Source organism: Neopsephotus bourkii, unplaced genomic scaffold (genome assembly GCF_033783945.1).
Source record: "Neopsephotus bourkii isolate Nb327-2 ecotype Australia unplaced genomic scaffold, CSIRO-AGI_Nbou_v1 NB_1821, whole genome shotgun sequence".
In the NCBI taxonomy this organism is placed as follows: domain Eukaryota; kingdom Metazoa; phylum Chordata; class Aves; order Psittaciformes; family Psittacidae; genus Neopsephotus; species Neopsephotus bourkii.
This window is the reverse complement of record NW_026902294.1, coordinates 1-19,565: the sequence shown is the minus strand read 5'-3', so window position 1 is coordinate 19,565 and position 19,565 is coordinate 1. Positions and strand designations below refer to the sequence as shown.

Below are 19,565 nucleotides of genomic sequence, written 5' to 3'. Positions count from 1 at the left end.
CCTACCCATGTAAGCTCATGCTGCAAAATAGCCCCTGCCTTTCCCTCAGCCCCATGCTATACTTCAAACCCCTTCCTGCCATCCTGATCTTGTCTCCCACCCTCCAGTCCCAAGCAGCAGTCCTTCTGCTTACCTTCTATACTGCCATGGATCTCAAACTGATCCTGAGATCTTGCCACAGCTGCCAAGTTCCTCTTTATCACCTGCAAGAAACAAAAGAACCAACATGAGCACCCTGTGCTGGCCATCATCATCACCACCACCACCCCACCCACCAATGCTGGCCTGTTCTGTAACAGCCCTCTTTCTCTTTCAAAGCTCCCAACCTTGGCTAAACCACCTGAATGTCTTTATTTAGTTAGAAAGTGAGAGCGAGTCTGAGCCAAGAACTCTGTGTTAGTATGAGACTTGTGTGGATGAGTGAGGCAAAGCCAGATTGAACCTAAGTGTGAGCTAGAGCACCTGTGCAGCTTAAACATATGAGTCTGAACCACTCTGTGTGGAAATAAGCTCCTGTGAATCCGAGACCCAGAATCTGAAATTAAAAAAACCCTACACAGTCAGAAACTAAACATAATTCTTAGCTTGACTTCATAAAATTGAAGCTATGCAGTCTGTGAGTTTTGAATGTAAACCTAAAGGACAAAAAAGAAACCAAACATTTAAAAGCCAGAGATAAGGCAATAAAGCAAAATCCAAGCAAAACCAACCCAGCTGTCCCTTGTCAGGCTGCTTTTATCTCAGGTAGTGATTGCCCCCACCCCTGAGCCAGGGCATTGAGGGAGGGGCTGTGGGTAGGGCCTGGGATATATAAGGCACAGCTTCCAAACAGGGCATTTCATTTGGGCTCGGCTTGTATCAAGGTAAGATGTGTGGGGAGTTTTGAGGTTTTTATGCTTTGTCTTTTATTTTTTGTTTTGTTTTTTGAGTTCTTTGAAATGCTTTTTTCTGAACTAGAATTTTTAAGTTTTGTTAATTCTTATGTGGGCGTGTGCCAGTCAACTTCTTTTGTGCTGTGGTTTTGAGTGCTTTTGAGCTTAGCAGACTTCTTTGGATGTTCTCAGGCACAGAAAATATGGCCAAAGTTGTTTTTGGTTTTTGTTTTTCTTACTTTATTTACTTTTTTTTTGCATGTAATGATTATGATAGTGGCTACTAAACCAACATACCAGTTATATGAAGGTGCTTTTGGGTGTATGTACTTATAAAAAGTAAGTTGAATGCCTAGATTTAAAGAAAACCGAAACAGTATATTTATGTTGTTTAGGGATGTACAGGCTGTTAAAAAACTGGTGCTTTTTGGTGGAGAGTAGGAAAAAGAATTTTTTTAGCTTATAGATTTCTCCTTTTGTAAGTCTAAAGTATAGAAAGCACAGGTTCTTTACAGTCTGCATGGAATTAATATTTCAGAGTTCTTTGCTCTATTTATTTGTCTGTGAAGTATTATATGGCTGATTTTTATTATTTTTTCTTACTGCAGATAATAAAAACTAAATGGCTGGATGCAGTAATTATTTTTGTGGCTAATAGTGGAGTTCTGAGCATTAAGTTTTGCTTTAGATTTATGGGACTGTAAAAACTAAGAAAGAAAAATATTTTCTGACAGAAAAGGCCTGAGGAGAACCATCAGTACAGCAGGAAGAGCTTTGAAATGTACCATGGGGATGAGAAAAATAAAATGGGATGTTTTATAGCACCATCTTCGAGTGTGTATGGTAGTGCAGCATGACTGTTTCAATGAGTATATTTGCTTGTGATTTGCATTGGCACTTCCACATCTCTTAAATGAAGGGGTCAGAGAGATGTGGCTTGCGTGTTTGCTTTTTGTTCATATTAAATTAACTCATTCTAGAAGAAAGGTCTTGAAATTGGCTGTTGAGAACCTAAGCTGATGAATTAGCTTAACACAATTTTTAACTTCTTTAAATTGTTTCTTTTCTTTCTGAAATCCAAGTCTAGTTGTGGCTGTATAGAACTGATGTGGTTCCGCAGCAATGGCAGGAGGGAATGCTGAAGTAACATAGTTTGTTTTGAGCTAACATGGTGGCTGTATTGCTGCTCCAGCTAGTTAGAAGCTTTTTATTTAGTTTCTTTCCCTGAGTAGTGGAGTAAGTGAGTTCATTTCTAACATGCACATTAATTTCTTGCCCCATTAAAGAACTTGTAAACAGTGGTTTTGTACAGGAAAGGTCTTAAATCAGTTTCTGCTTCACTGGCATTGGTAACTGTGCCAAGGGACCAGTACATAGAAACAACTCTGTGTTAGAAAGTGTTCTTGAGCTTAATCTTGCACAGTTCAGAATGCTGATTATAAAGAAATAATTGAGGGGATCAATTTGAGGGCTGAATTACTCATGCTTGGCTGATATCTAACCAGCTAACAGTGTCAGTACGAAATGCTACAGTGTGCTTTTCACCCTGCTCAGAGGGGGCTTAAATTGGAACTTAATCTGTGGAAACTGTTTATCATGAAGAAAAAGGAGGCTTTCTCAAAGAGCTTTGAAATATCAATGTATTGGAGATACTTAGTTCTACTAGGTGCTGTTTTAAATATAGCCTGTAGCTCATAAGAATGGTGCTGCAGCTCAGTGGGGTCATGTGAAGTGTTGTGGCTTTGTGGTCCTCTCCATTAAAACTTCCATGGAAATATAGGTTCACATCTACAAAACTAGTTGTGTCTTGCAGGAGACTCCCTGTATCTATAGGGCCAAACATCAGCCTGCAGAACATTGGATGTCACTCGGATCCTTTTGCTTTCAGTGAAACAACACATTTATTTCAAAGACTGTCTTCTCCCACCTGCACTGTTGTGCACAAAGGGACTTGGGAAGTTTGGGATTGTGCAGCAAGGGCAGAAAGTATGTCCTTTTAGTCATAAAACCTAATAGATTTTAAAATATGGAGATGGGAACATACCAGAGTGGCTTCTCATGAACTGAACTGTAACATAGCCATAGTTGGTTTCTCATGCTTTTTCTTTTTGCTTGTATGTAAAGAACCCAGAGCCGAAGGACCAGATCTCAAAAATGGTTAAAAATTTTAAGTGGGGAAATGGCCATTGAGTTACTGCTTTTGTTTTTAATACGCAACAACAATACAGACCTCGTGATTCTCAAAAACACAAAGATAAGAGCTTTTTGGGGTATAGTTGTCTTGGATTCATCTGTTTCATCCTGTGTTTGTTTTGACCATGTTGCTACTTTTACATCATCATCTTATGTTTTAGCATGACCTCCCTGGGTACATGTAAAACTTGAACATGTGTGGCTGAAGAAGAGCTGACTGCACCCAAAGAAGGCCATATAATCATTGTTTGAATTGACAGCATGATCTTGTGACAAGCTGCTGTTATCATGTTGTTTTCTTTTGTTTTTCTTTTTTTTTTTTTTTTCTTCCTATTGGTATAGAAACTAATCCTTTTCTTCACAGTCATCCCTTTTTTGTTTTTTTGGTGGGTTTATTTTCATCCGGTCACTAAGATAGATGAACTCACCCTCTATGTCCACAACTGATCCGTTGCAAATGCTGCTGGTTGGGGAGTGATGGAGTCAGCCAGGACTCTAGGTTACAGTACCTTGGTATCTTTGTTGAGGTGTTCATGAGACTATACTTTCAGCTTGGCTGAAGAAATCCTTATACATGCTGAGAGACTAATACTGACTTATTGAAGACAAAACTGATTAACTACTGTAGGCAGTGCTAAGTGAACTGAGTAAGTTGTTTTGTTTTGTAAAGTGTTACTCAAGGGTGGGTAAATGAAAACTTACAGGTAAATTAGACTCTTTTAAGCTAAATGATTATTAGAAACCATAGGACAAGTTTTTTATATGTGAAAAGAGATGCGCATTGTCAGCAAAAATGTTAGGGGGTGGGGTGCTTGTCAACAGGCTCATCTATTGCAGGAGGCATTTCAAATGTATTGGGAAATATTTTTGCATTTACTGGTTAAGGTTTAGGAGTGATCCTGCTTGGAAGTGATCCTGCATGGTGTTCCAGGGGTGGCTTGAAAATGTCAGCAGCACACACACTGCAGTGCTCAGTTGTGGGAACCAGAAGGAGGGGTTCTAGTTAAGCTGCAGTTGAAGTAATGGCATCTCTAACAGGAACTTGTCAAAAGGATTGGTTTGCACTGGAAAGATGGGTTCAGGATATGTTAAAATGTATTAACTATCTAGTAGTTTGATTAAAGGTAAATTGCCAGTTAAATTAAACACAATTATAATCCATTTTTCTGGTGCACTGGCAAGCACGCAAAGTGGCCGAGGGCATACCTTTTGCTGACTGGTGATACTGATGGTTTTTATTCTTTCAGGATGCAGTTCAGAATTCTGTGTTTCATACAGCAACAGTTATAGCAAACTCCTTTATGCGTTGTGGTACAACCAGCGACCAGCTCCTTCGGTAAATCTAGGCAAGGAAGCTCTAATGTCATTTAGAGGTCTTCGAAGAGCATTGTTGCTCTGCTTGATACCGTTAAAAGGGTGTCAATGAAACACTAGGCTTACACAGGAGTACACAAAGGATCTGAAAATTAATGTGCAGGCAGAGGGAAGAAGCTGGAGTTGTTTGGCTTTCTCTCTCTTGACAAACTGCCTTGATTTGACTGCTAACCGTGTGAGCAGTTTGGAGGGCAGAGATCAGGAATGTTTGTTCTGTTTGCTAGCTGGAGTATTTCGGAGATGATGTATTTTTTTTTTTGGTAGAGACTGACAATGCTGAATGACTCTTGGAAGGCAGATGCCAGGGTTAACCTTACCAGGCATTTGAGGAAAGCTTCAGAAACTCTGCTAGAGTTTCTGCCAGAGAATTGATGGGCTGCATTTTGGGCAGTTGTTCTCATCTTTCACTGAGATGACCAGTATCATGGAGGTTGATTATGACCACCCAAAAATCAGGGCTGGTGAACAGAAGAGAGGTGTGAAGTGGAAATGTGGTTATTTTCTTGCCTTCTGGAGCTGCTTTTCTGATCTGAAAGATGTTTTCAGTGCTGTGAAACCTTTCTTTCAGGACAAGGAACAGGCTGTATGAAAAACTTTATGGAACTTTTCTCTTTTCATCTTCCAGAGATGATTTGGAGCGGCTGGCCAGGGCCACTAACTGGGCTAAGTTTACTGCTGTTGCCAGCTTGGGTGTTATACACAAGGTAATGTGTTCATTGCTCTCTGGAGTGTATAATGCTTGACTTGTGAGAGCTGAAAACATTGAAATAGGGTTTTGGAAAGATGATTGCACTCCAGTTTACCGAGTCTATTGCGAGATGCGGCTGTAACAAAGCTGGTGTCTGCACTAAAGGAAAAGCTGTGCTTTATCTAGTCTATCTTCTCTGATACCCGGTGTAGTTTATGGCATGTTTTATTGAGCATCAAAAAGGTGGTAGTCTAACACAGCTCAAGGGCTCTTCCTAGATATTCTCTTCCTTTGTGACTTGAACAGAGTCAATAGTTTCTAGCTATTAAAACTTCAGGTGTATATTTTTTATGTGGTATTAGGACAATACTGTCCTTACTGTAGTAAGCTTCAGTAAGTTTGAATCGTGACCTGAGTAGTCATTTTCTTCAATTTCATGCACAGAGATGGCATATTTAGAGCTGTTTTGAAATAGCAAGAAGTCTTTGTGTTGTGTGTCTCAGCCCTCATTAAGGTGGTCTAGTGAATGAACTAGTGTAGCTTCAGGCCAAATTTGTCATGAATCGGTGAATACTTGTGTATTGTGGTTAATAAAACCCTAGTACAGAAGGATTCTTTTCTGACTGAAAGGCTGATTTTTGTGGAGAAAGTAAAGGCTATAACTTGCTTTCTCCTGATATGTTTACATATCATTGTGAAATATGTGCATATAGTGCTTTTTCACCTTTCACTTCCCACTATCTTCTCTTCCTGCTGGATGCTGGGGATAGAGGTCATGTGAAAGAAGCATTGCAGCTAATGGCAACTTACCAACCCAAGGAGACCTTGCCAGGGTCAGCATACCAGGAAGGTGGGGGCCTGTATGCCTTGGGTCTCATTCATGATAGCCATGGTGGGGACATCACTGGTTATTTGCTGAACCAGCTGAAGAAAGCCAGTATTTATGTATGTACTGGGTTCAGTGATGAACCTTTGTTTTGTTGGGAGTATCCAGCTTGTTTAGGGTTAGAGGTGGCTAAGACGATGGCAGTAGTATGGTACTTACACTTCTTTTGGGCCTTAAATATAAAGCTTGGTTTTAACAACCTATTGCTCAATGTTTAGGTAAGATTTTTAGGAAATTCTTTCAATTTAGGAAACAGTTGACAGTCAATCTAGCTTCATCTTTCTTACTCCTTGAGTATCAACTTAGTTTTACTAGTAGACCTGCATTATTCAGGGACTGTTAATTCTTACGGCTTAGCTGTCAAAAGAATAAGCCACAAAATGCTTCTGCTGCCCAATAGGTTTAATGCAACTTATTAAAAAAATTATTTTACTTCACTACTCACTGTTTGTAAACCTCTACAAAAAGTCTCATTTTCAAGTTAGGAACAAATTAGTATTTTCCCAGCATGTTCCCTTCTTCTCTTTGGGGAATTTCACACTGCTTTAAAAATTCTGTGAAAGGATTCCACTCATCTTATTGCAAATGTATTGTTTTTCCTGTATCCATTGTTATGAAAAAGAGGATGTAGACAGTTCAAGTGGGTTACTGATTTACCTTTCTACTTAAAAAGTGTTATTGGGCAGCAGTTTTTACACATGGCAGAGTTTTAGGGTTTTACGTAAATCACTCAGTGGGGAAAGACTTTGAAGATGCTAGAAAGTGTCTTGTGCTATGTCTGAAGCTTCTGGTACTCATTGTTTATGGGCTTTTGAACCACTATTTCTATAGTTTTCTGCCTCTTTCATAAGAATTACTGCCTGAGATGGTGTAAGTGGTATTTCTAACAGATTATTTCGAATGTTGGGTGGTTTGAGACTGGAAGTTTGCAGCATTATGTTGATGGAAAAATGTGTACTTCAGCTGAAGCCGTATTTTTCCTGGTTTTATGATGACTAAACTTGCATATGCTTCTCTAGATTGTCTGACATGGTGGCAGCCTGGGTTTTGGTCTGGCTGCCATGGGGACAGCAGGTCAATATGTGTACGATTTGCTGAAAACAAATCTATGCCAGGATGATGCAGTGACAGGTCAATATTCTGCTTTCAAAGCAAATAACCATCTGAGGCCTTATCAGGCATCTGGATTTTTTTGGTGCAGGTTTGTTTGTTTTGGTTTTTTTTTTTTTCAGGTTTCCTTTTACCAGCATAGGTTGCCTTAGCTGTGTTTTATTTACTTGCCTTTTCCTGGTAAGCATGGTTTTTTAGTTATATGGCCCTAATATTCAGAGGTCCTGTCAGGACTGGTCTGTGGGGTTATACCAAATATTGGTGAGACATGCTACGTCTTTAAACAGTCTCCTCTTTTATCTGTTGGCCTACTTCTTTTGTGATTTTCTAGATAGAGTATTTACAGCTTTTGGGAACAGAGTTTGCTTGATTTTTTTTTTTTTTTTTCTTTTCTGTGCTGTGCAGTTGAGACAGCTGGCTTGGCACTGGAACTGGATATGTTGTGATTTAAAAATGCTCAAGCTATTGAGGACATGGTTGGCTATGCACAGGAAACCCAGCATGAGAAGATTTTGCGAGGCCTTGCAGTTGGAATTGCTCTGGTCACGTATGGGAGAATGGAGGAGGCAGATGCTCTCATTGAGAGTCTGTGCAGAGATAAGGTAAGTTTAGTTCTGAATTAATCCCTGGCCCTACTGTTACACATATGACCTTCAACAGTACAAGAACAAAAGTGCTTAGTTGTGTATTTTTTAGTCTCATACTTACTCTCTATAGTTCCGTGAGCAGTAACAAGGAGCAGAGCAGATTGTAATGATTAAAAATGGATGGTGGTTCGTTCTTGAGGGTTTAGTAGTGGTTCAATAGCAGATATTGAATAAGAAGCAAAATAACACATCTACCATATACTGTCTTTGGCAGCCTGTGGTGTGGCAATTCCTGTCCCCCTGAAATCAGTAATGACAGCCCTGCTTTGGTGGCTGTCTTGTAACGCATCCCTAGTAAACTGTTAAGCAACCAGGTTACTTTTTTTGCAGATTCCAGGCCCGAAGTGGAGCAGGTTTAAAATCAGAATTAGTAAGTCGCTCTTTGGGTGGATATTAAATATTGCTGTTTTCTCTTCCAGGATGCAGTTCTCTCTCTTTCTGGCGTGTACACTGTTGCGGTGGCATGCTGTGGCTCAGGGAACAACAAGGCTATCAGGCGCTTAATGCATGTGGCTGTAAGTACTGTGGGCTTAAAAGCACACAGCAAGAAGTATGTGGTGTGCGAGTAAACGCATCACTGACAGGTTTTGTGTCTGTGGTGTTACTGTTCTATTCTAAATCAGAGGTTGTGAAATAAAGGAAGCTTTCCTTAACACTACGAGTAGAAATAATAGGGTCTGTTAACATTAGGATAATTTGACTTAGAGCAGGAAAATATTCAGCCTGATACCACAAAAAAGGAACCTGCTTAAAAAGAAACACAATCCAAAATTAGTTGGTAACGGCTTTGTAGTAAATAGTCTGCATAACAATGGCTGGGAAAAAGCAACTTAAGCTGTAAAAAAAAGAGGTCTGTCTGCTCCTTGACTGGCTTGCAGTTACTGTGTATGAGCAAGGATGAGGCCATTTCAGCTAAGGCTGAACATGATTTTTAGCTTTCCCCATTGTTGTATGAACTTGTGAATTATTCTATCTTCCTGACTAACTTGGCTTGAAATGTTTAACCTGGCTCAAAATGTTGCAAAGTCCTCAAGTGTTATAACTACATTCTGAATGTCCTGTTTTCCCTTTTGTAGCTGAGTGATGTGAATGATCATGTGAGGTGGGCAGCTGCTGAATTGCTTGGTTTCGTTCTGTTCAGGTACAGTATCTTACTTGTTCACTTCTACAGCCTTAAGTTTGATGTCCGTTGCATCTTCAGGAGTTGTGTGTGTTATTGCTTTCACAATAATATGTAATTGCTAACTGAGTGTATGTTGAAAAGTAAAAAAAATTGGGAGAGAATAAGATTTAATGCAGGATTAGAAGCCTTCCTTAATGTTCAGCAGATGCTTAATGAGCCATTCTTCAGTTTCTGGACTTAGGAATTAATTGTCTGAGTAGAGTTAGATGAAGTTGACAAATAGAATGAAAAATCAATATTTGCAGGATTGAGACTTAATGAAAAATTAAATATAAGGTGTTTATGCCAGGCCTCTTACAGGCAGCAGTACTCAGGCAAATATGTCTGCCTGATTGCTATCTACAGTGTTCTTGAAGGTCATGACTTTAGCAAAATAATCTGAAGAAGAATGTTGAAACAATCTTTGTTTTTAAGTATCTAGTGCTGAACCCTGACATGTTACTGGTGTTATGTTGTGGTAATGTAGAGCTCATCACAAAATAGTCATGATGTTTGCTTTGGTTCTCTGAAGTGAAATCAATTGCTGATCTGGTATCTTCTAGTGCTCTATGGATAGTTCCCTAGGTAAGAGGTGCTGGGCTTGGTTGGTGTGTGTGTGTTTGTTTGCTGGTTGTTGGGTTTCTGCTTGGTTCGTTGGTTGGTTTTTTTATTAGATTGGGGAATTAAAAATCTCCCCTTCATCTATTAATACAGTAGTCTGTGTAATTTTAGCACTGAGTTAAGCTGCAGCCTTTGGGTGTGTCTGAGAGGAGGTAGTGCATACATAGGTCCAGCCCTTGGAATGTAAAAATCTTTGTTCACATCATCCTTGGATAGTGGCAGTCTGTAAAGTCATCCTTAAAAGCTGGGTAAGAGGTGCTTAAAGGTGGTATTAAAAACATGGATTACTGATATGATGAGTCAAGTTTGTCATTAATGAACGAGTTTCCTATGTGAGCAGCAGGTGGCTCTTAAGAGCTTCAGCTCTGTTGCATTTTTTCTTGCTGCATAGCAATAGTCTCCTGAATTTAAAAAGTTCTGATCAACTGTCTTCTGCATCTGTGTACAGAAAGAAAATTCCATGCAGGTCTTCCATATTTTCAGGTATCTTTTTTCCAAACAGTTTGTGGCAAATCACTTTTGACCTCTGATTTCAACGTTATTTTTCTTCTCAATAAATGCAAAATGTAATTGTTATCATTAGCTTGCTCCAAAATGAGAATTTTTCAGGGCTCTGAGCTAAACCATTTACCATGTGTTTGCATCTTGTTGGGGCAAGGTGCTTCTGGGCCTGTTCTCTCCATATCCAGCAACAAGGAAATGAGTAACATTACCTCTGACTCTTTCACCTGCTCTGCAGTGGTTCATATCTTATCCTGCCTCTTCTTTTGAAGGGGTACAGTCCAAAACCTGCTTGCACAGCAAGGAGGAATTTATAAATTCCAGTGTCCACCTGACTTGGTAGCAAAGGACTAAAACTTTTTACCTCGATATCATTGGCTTCTGGAGACTGAAGCCTTGTGTCAAGTTGTTGTAACTGCTAAGGTTTTTCACTTGATAATAAAGTACATGATCAGTTGTTTTGCTTTAAGACACAGTTCTGGGGGGAGCCCTTGGTTTGTCTAGCTCAGACTCCTGCATTCACGTGCAGCTGTGGAAGGGATTTTCTGCTATGTGGGCCCCATAGGTTACACCCCACTTAATTCTCTCTAATTATGAACTAAAAGCTGTGTTTCATTTTCTGGAAATAAAGAACGTACATCACTGTAGTGATCTAAAAGGAGGATTACATTTACATTTCCTGTTTGCTGAAACTGCTAGTTAGAACTAATTGTGTTCTATAGCCCATAAAGAACAAGTGGGCTGTGCGTTCGTCAGATTTCTTGCTTAAAATGACACCTCTTAGGACTGTTGCTTGTTGAAGTCTATCTAGATTTACTTCTGTTAAAGCCCCTAATACAGCATTGAATGCTGGCAAGAGTCAGTTACATGTCAGCTGCTACGTGTACAGAGCTTTTGACTGAAGTGTTTTGTGGTGGGAGCTGAGCAGGTCTCTAACACTGTGGGCTGAGCCCCAGAAATTATTCTTGTCTTAGGTGGAAGAATGTGACTGAAGCTCCTGTGAGAAGAGATGTCGTTGAATTCTCTGTCTGTGGTTGCAGAAAGAGAACTGTTAAGTCAGGATTCAAATAAGAGAATAAGTTCGTTGATGCAAAAGAAGCCTTTTTGGTTTTTAAGGTATAGATGAAATGGAAAAGACAATAAATTTGAAGTGCTTTACTTTTTAAAATGGGAAAGAATTATTTTTACCTTAATTTTTACCAATTCAGATCAGGAATTGATCTTTGTTTACATTGCCAAGTGAGACGTAATCGGTTTATATAGTCAGCTTTTTTAATATTGCTATATGTTAGAGCAATGCTGCAGTGTATCTAAACACTGTAGTTTATGTACAAAATGAGGAGGTAGATGTTTTATAGATGTAACAAATATGGTTGGGGAGAAGGCTTCAATGTGGGAGGCAGCAATGCTTGAAACTCTGAACAGAAAGGGTTTAATATTCTCATAGCACTGTTAAGAGCCACGGTGAGGAAGGACTTAAGTTGAGAGATGCTGCTTCTGCCTTGGTGCAGTATTGTTGGGAAAAGGCTAAGGGCAGGAGAGGGAACAATGCAGCCTCCAGAGAGTCTCAAAAGAAAGATGTAGTCTCAGCTGTTAAGTGTAGGCTACCCAAAGCCAGTGAACTCGGCATGGCTTATGTTCAGCTCTTCACTTTAGGATGAGGCAAGAGTGATAGTAATGCTTCCTGCTTTTTTATTCTTTCTGTTTACAGAGTCTTTGGTTTTTTAACACTATGTATTTGCTTTGAGTCAAACATAGGTCAGATACTTACATTTTGTTCCAGGAATACTTGGACAATTTGTTTTAACCCCTACAACCTAACTTTATCCAGTAGTCAGATGGCAAATCATCTGGGTAATTGAGTAGTAGGCTGTCACTCTAATATGATCTGCACCAGTCACTTTTTCAGTTCATTAACTGTGAAGAAAAGGAATTTAATGAAACATACCTGCTTGTTGATTTTTGCATGGGGATAGGTGAAAGGGTTTTTTTTTACCTCCAACCCGTTTTTGTCGTCTTCTGTCCTCCTGGGGGAGGAGGATGAGGGTCCCTTTCAGTGAAAGGTTAATAGTAACAGACATCTTCCTAAACCAGAAGAAGTTTCAGACTTTTACATAAGTATTTTTAGATTTGAAAGTGCTTTTATCTGTAGGTTTGAAACTGGAAACAGCTTGTATCTTCACTGACCAAACTGTTGTGCACCGGAGAATTCTCTTGGCATCTCTGGCAAAACTAATCTAAATTCTAATGAAAATTGTAGCTGTACTATCAGATTGAAACAATGAATGCATTTGTGCAATTGGTACACTATGACATCTTGCATTAATTCTTCCTTGCCATTTTTCTATCGTTGTTCTAGATGAGTTTGTATTCATGAGATTCTACTTCAGGAAATAGAGCTCAGAGCCTTACGTTGCTTGGGCGTTTTAAAATCTCTGCAAGTGTTTTAACTTCCTACTGTAAAGTAGAATGTGTACACTGATAAGCAACATGATTGGGTTTCAATCTGAGATAGGTGCAAGCTGGGCTGGAGAAACCTGCTGAAATCTCCAGAGTATTCCTTCGATTAGTTGCTTTGTCCTTACATTGTAAAAACGATAGGCTTATAAGCACTACCTGTAGTGCCTATAATAAGCCTGTAAGCTTATATACAAAGATTTTCATATCACTAAATCACAGCATGCGTGAGAAGAGTGAAAAAAACCAATCTAATATTCCTCCCCACCTCTCATTCCAGAAAAATACTTTCAGATTCCCAGATTATACACTCTAAAGCTTTTTAGCTGAGTAAGTAAACATTTTAAGCAGTGCAATTTATAACTGATTTGGTTGTCTGACCAAAGCCTTGAATTTGCTTATAACTACTGTTCAGCAGCTGTAGTTTCAAGTTAAGTCATAAATTCTGAGTTTCTTTGAGCCATTAAAGGAAGTTGATGATTTATCTGTTGCTTTTAATGGCGAAGACTTCTGTTGGGTTTTATGAAGAGATATTGCTGTGCATCTTGCAGAATATAAGACTTCTTTGTTGTGCAGTGGTTAATGAATTTGAAAATGAGTTGTACATAGGCATTTTTATCTATGCCATGCAAGAAATCTAATGTTCATGGTAGTATTAAGTCAGTGCTGAAAACTGTCCAGAACTCTGGGACTCCCTCCTCCAGCTTCCAATGCTAAGAGCCAGAGGAGCTCTGGTGAATGTCCTGTCTTTTTTAGCTCCAGAGTACCAGGTTGTTCAGTATGCTTTCACCAGGTTTACTGTGCTTTCATTACTTTACCTTTCAAGGCTGAAGTTATGTATGACAGCCTAGAAAAAAAATTAAGGGATTATCCTTTCGCTTTTTCATAGCAGCCTGAAGCGCTGTGGGTTTTTCTGCAGTAAGCAAACATTTTCTATGAAGCAGCATAAAAACATCATCATGCTTCTTGTATGCTAGTGAACAGCTTTATAGCATTAGTCTCTCTTCTCAGTGCCTTGTCCTCTGCTTAACACTGGAGTTTTTTAATGTATTTTGATGCATCTGAAATTGTTATGAGTATGGCCGGATGTGATGTGATTAGCAAAGTTTTACATTTGGAGAATGCAAGATAAGTGATTAATACGTTTCTCTGGCTGCCTGAAAATTTTCTTAGAATTATAGAATAGTTAGGGTTGGAAAGGACCTTAAGATCATCTAGTTACAACCCCCCTGTTATGGGCAGGAACATGTCACACTAAACTATACCACGCAAGGGGCTTGCAGCTTAATCCCCCAGATGATTTTAGACTTGGCTCCACAGAATGTTTTCTATCAGCACAGTTGAGATTAGCTGAATTTTTTGCTTCTCTGTTTTGCAGAGTGGTTTAAAGGTTGGGATTTTGTTTGGTTTTGCTTGTTTTTTAGGCGTGTTTTATTTTTGTTTGTTTGTGGTTTTTTTTTTCTTTATGATATTCCCTTAATTTGCATTTCAAGATGCTTATTCTGTTAGGCTTCTAACTCCATTGTTTTCCTCTCTTCAATGCTGCTTGGGTGGGTATATTTATAGGTAGTCCTTATGTCCATGTCCGTGCTGTAATTTTTAATTGGATAGGCAGCCAGAATATTAACTAAGTATCTCCTAATGTATTAATGAAACAACAAGAACAAAAAACCTAATTTTTGCCCATTGCTCTTTTAAAATGTATTTCTTTCTGCAGTGCTTGTATGTTGCAGATCAGCTTTTACTCTTGTCTTGCTTCTGTAGTAGTTGAAACAGAGATGAAATATGCCAGATAAAAGCTTCTGTGTTAATGAGGGAAGTTAAACTAGGTAACTGTATAAGTTATTATTTTCATGTAGTACATTGAGGCCACATAGCTGGCCACGTGATTGGTTTGTCGTGGGCCAGGTTCTGAAAGAATTGATAGCATCTTACTTCAGAGAAAGGAATGCTTTATAAATTTGTGATGCTTAAAGATGATGCCCGTGGATGTAGCCCTGAGCTTCCCATCTTGCTTGTCAGCACCCCAAGAGCGGTGTTGTCCTTAGTTACTGTACAACAAAGTTGTGCTTTCTTACAGCAGCTTGCAGTGACTCTCTTATTTTCAATCATGTCTTGCTAATGAAGGTAATGTCTTTGCTCAAATCTGTTCTTGTAGATCAAGTTGCTGAAACAATATCTCTGCTGTCACAGTCTTTTTATTTCATAGTTCTGCATCTCCTCATCATTTTTCTTCTCCCTCTGTCCTTATGCTTTCCAGAACTGTTACCTGAATTCTTCACTTATTTGCTTTCTCAGTGAACAAGCAACTTCTTTTTACACTTGTCATGTTAAATGGAATGTGCATGTTTTTCTGTCCTTGGAGAAATTTCCTTTCTTTGTAGGAAGACTGGATTTTAGATGAGCCACTAGTCCTTTGGATTGAGGTTGATTATTGCTGACTGTATTCAATAACTGGAACATTTTTCTTTATATGGTTACTAAAACTGAGAAATCTACATGCCAGCTTGACAAAATATTTTTTTAGCTGAGGGAGACTTTTTCAAGTGTCATTTCCTGTTAGTGTAGTCTAACTACTGATTACTGAGAGTCTTTACTTTGGGGTGGGTTCATTTTATTCCTATTCCCTCACCCCTAGAGCTTCACGTAGTCTAGGTCTTAATAAGGCTTTTGATCTCAAATATTTTTAGATATAGGTATCTTTTACAAGTATAGTAGTCCATCAATTCTGGCTTTAACTACAGGATCCCCTTAAACACATTTTAACAAAAAGAGGAGTAAGAGCAGTTAGAGCTTTTTTCAACTTAAAGTGACTAGTGACTATCACCAAAAAGGGTAGGAAGAAGGCAACTTAAAGTAACACAGAAGTATTTTTAGTAATTTCTTCTGGGACTCCTCCCGTGGCCATTTTTACATTAGGCTCTGTTTCAGATGTGTGTATGTTCTAAATTAAATATATGGAAAAACATGTAGGAAGGACATATTATCTTTTGTACTTTCTGTTCTGAGGAGGAAAAAAAGTAAGCCTTTTTCTGCACGTAATTTTGGTTTGTAACTAGAGGGTTCTGAAAACACTAAAAACGAAAAAGAAGACCCAGCTAAAAATGTTAGTGTAAATGGGAGTTATTGGAAAAAAATAGTGAGCTGGCTGCTTATTGTGAGAACCCCAGTACTTTGGGGAAATCCGATTTCCCTTCCCAAAGGCAGGTGTTCTGGAACTGTCAGAAGCTCCTCATTTCACAGATGCTAGACTCTGGTAACTTTTATGGGTTGTGATGAGCAACTCTTTGTATGAATTTGATGCTCTGATGAAAGGCTTGAGCATGTTTGAAAGGGTGCAGATTGGCATCTACAGTCTTATGCCATTATTCCAGTGAAATTATTCTGAGCTAAGCTAAACTGCAAATGTGTGCCGGTCCGGATAGTACTGCGTCTCTGCTGGCTCTGAAACACTTGCTCTTCTTTTCAAGGGCAATAGCTATTCTATCTGTGATTTTTCTGCCTTGTGTGAACTATGGAAGATAAGGGAAGGCTTTCACTGAAGTTCCAATGATAGTAAAAAAGGAAGTTTGTCCATCTAAATTAAAGGGAAGTTCCAGGCACTGCCTGTCCTGGTTTACTCATTATCACTGATGTGGTATTGTCATATTTTGGTTAAATGCTGTTACTTTTTTAGTATGAAAAGAACATCTGACTAATCTAACAATACCAGACATATTTGTATGCGAGAGTAATGGAAATGAAATTCAGGTGGGTACAAGATTCTACGTACTCTTACAGTAAAACAACAAAGGGACAATTTCAGCACATGGAAATTTTGCTCATCCTGCCAAGAAACAGTTTCACCTGTTGTGGAATGGACAACTTTTGGTCTCGGTAGCAAGTGATTCTGCTTCTGGTACGCATATCCATAGAGAATAAAAAAACCTCATACTTGGATATACAATCTCAGCAAATGAAGGTGTCGTAGGAGGTAGTGCAGTGGGTATATGTGCAGTTCTGTTTACACAGAGTAAAGGTGGATTTAAATTAAAACAAGCATGCTTGTATCCCCTTGCTTATTTCATCATAAAGCATCAACCTACAGAATGTTCTGTCATCTTGCCAGAGTAAATGTTAGTGTTTGTACAGAGACGATTTTCTTATAAAAATGTACTTTGAAGGGCCTGGGTGTGGTGAGAACTGAAGTCAGATATTCAGATTGGTTTAGCTTTTATTTATTTCCTTTTTCCTGTTGGCTACATTTCTGCATTAGTCATTTATCATGGAATGAAGCTGTGAGTGCCACCATGGGGTTGGGTTAAAATAGGGGAGGCTTTGGAGGAGAGGAATTAATATTGATTTGTAAGGTGTTGCTTGCATAAGTAACAGAAAACAACAGTATTTATATAGTCTTACAGTACATTTGTGTTACCTAGAACAATACATACAGTAACACTATGATATAGGCATAGCTGCCATTCCACTATACGTATCTGACTTGTTCTTCTGTTTTATCAACTTAATTCTCTGTGAGCAGCGATGTATCCAGCAGAACGGCTTATGATGCTTGGATGGGTGAGCTCCTCAGCCTCATTGGGCTCTGATATCTAATGGGGTTAATCCCATTTCTCATCCCATGCATGACAAAGAACTTGGAATTTTCTATTGCAGAGCTTCTCAAAGAGATCCTGCTGGAGCGTTTTTTAAGGGCCTTGATAGGCCTTGTGGTCCGATAGTTGCAAGTGATATACTTGCTGAAAGCGCCCCTAAATGTTTTGTTGATTATTGTATAGACGAGAGGGTTCACTCCTGAGGATACATATCCTATCCAGACAAGTATCTCCGTAAGCTTTTGAGAAATCTCTTGGTTGCAGGAGTTGCACAGAACTGAACTTATGTTTGTTATGGAGAATGGGCAGCACATCAACAAGAAAAGAAAAAGTACAATCCCCAGAACTTTTGATGCCCTTTGCTCACTGGTTATTTTTTTCATGGACTTTGTCCCTGTTGTGTATGTTCTGCAGATTGGCATGTCATTGGACAAAATCTTGTCTTTTCTCGAGCCGTTTAGCATGGCCACCTTTTCTGGCGAGGGCACAGATGTTGTGTCACACTGAAATACTGTGGACACTGTTGAGCAAGTGAAATGGTGAGGTGGTTTGTTTATCAAGTAGACCTTCTTGTGTAGCACTTAGATTGTAAGAAAATAAGTGACTATCATGAAACGAGGGGAATGAAGAATGAAGCCACTGATCCGTACAGAATGTAGTCATGAAAACGATGGGGCATCGGGGCTCATGTGATGTTTGTAGAGTTGCCATTTCCATCTTCAGTGCCTCTGACAGGGACGGGAATAGCAATTCCTGCAGGACACGAACAAAGTACTTCAGCATATGGTAATCGCTTGCAGTCTTTTTTGGGCTTGAAGCCTCGGGGTCTCTAAAGAAAGTAGTTCCTGAGCTCTGGAGCTAACTCAGGGTGAAGGAGAACTGAGAGCATTATGTGTGTAGTTGGGCAAACAGTAAAGACTTGGCAACCTCAGCTATAAAAGAGTGCCTTTTCGAAGGAGACTGGGCCTAGCCTTTACTGATTGAGGAAGCAGTATAAAGTTGCCAACTTCTCAAGTGTAAAAAACATGAGTAGTTTTGACTGTAGGTGTTAGTATGGCTTTTCCTCTAGTGAAATGTGTTTCCCTAATGCCAGCTGCTTCCACCCCCCTTACCCTGGGGTAACCTTTGCACTTTTTGAAGGGCAGTTTGGTAAATACATGTATCTAGTCTTTGCTTCTTATCTTAACCCCATCAAGTTACTGGACACAGCTGATTTTTTTTTTCTTATTTTTTTTTTCACCCTGCCTTGACTCTTTCATATATACAAGTAGTTTAATAGTTGCCAGAATTATGCAGGTTGTGTTTAAGATGGATTTGTTGTTTAAAGTCTCTTGCATATTTAAAAGTTTTTAGATGAGACCAGCTAGCATTGTGATTCACCACTCTATAAGAAAATATAAAAAACTTTATCAGTCCTGTCTTTTAAATGAATTTTTTATTATCACTAAATTGCAGTCAGCACTTCGTTTGCCAGCAGTTTGACATTGCAACAAAACCAGTAGTTTCCTTACTGCCTGGTCAAAGTTGTGTGATATTTCCTGATACTGCTTAAAGAGATGTTGTTGGCATTTACTGCATTCCTCTGCTACTCTGCTTAGTCAAGTTGGTTGAAGGCAGCAAGAGCAAAACCAACTCTTCAGCCATTTAATACCTTTATTAATAAGAGGCACACTTTCAGATAGAGCAAAGATTTAAAGTGAGGATTGAGGCAAGTTAACCTTAGATTTGGAGAACCCTGGCTCAGCTGCAGAATGCTCCCCTGTCAGATAAAAAGGAAATGACAAAAGTACAGCACTGATAACTAACAACAAACCAGGCATTAAAAGGTCAATTTGTACGTGTCTTGTCATGGCAACAGGGTTTTGTTTGCTTGTTAGGTTGGTTGGGTTTTTTTTTTTTATGGTAAAGATAGCATCTTTTCTCCTATCATCCCTGTTCTTCCTGAATTTTTTTTGAAGTTAGGCTTTTTGGGTTTAGGCATGTATACCTTGGCCAAAATGGTGGATGTAGCCATTCTACCATGAATCATTTGCCTTAGTAGCACACAATAATTTTTTTCTTATTCTTGCACACAGAGCATACGACACTCTGCCTATGGCTGCTTGCAGTGTACCTTTGTTTATCTGAATTATATGTTTCACCTCCTTAGCTCATTTAACAGATTTTTTTTTTCTTTATTTTCAATCCTTAAAGGCAGGTGCACATCACAGAGGTGCTAATTTAAAAGTTAATTCATTGGCTTCCTTTACACTCTTCAGGGTGTTTGGTTTTGGTTGAGTTTTTTTTTTTTTTTTTTTTTGCTTAGAAGTTAGCCTTTCTATATGTTATATTGCCAGTGCATCTCAGTTTTCAATGTGAGTTTTACCAGCCATTCATTGATCTTTCAGTCTTTGATACAACTAATAAAACTTTTTTTACTTGCTTCATGGGAAAATTGTGAAGTACAGATTTTAGCAGCATCT

At 39.0% G+C, this 19,565-nt stretch overlaps 2 pseudogenes; one reads left to right on the top strand and one right to left on the bottom strand.

Annotated features, from left to right (window-relative positions):
- Window positions 1–2,040: 2,040 nt before the first annotated feature.
- LOC133206895 (26S proteasome non-ATPase regulatory subunit 1-like) lies at window positions 2,041–13,899 on the top strand (annotated as a pseudogene).
- Window positions 13,900–16,925: 3,026 nt separating this feature from the next.
- LOC133206867 (5-hydroxytryptamine receptor 2B-like) lies at window positions 16,926–17,856 on the bottom strand (annotated as a pseudogene).
- Between the last annotated feature and the right edge of the window lie 1,709 nt (window positions 17,857–19,565).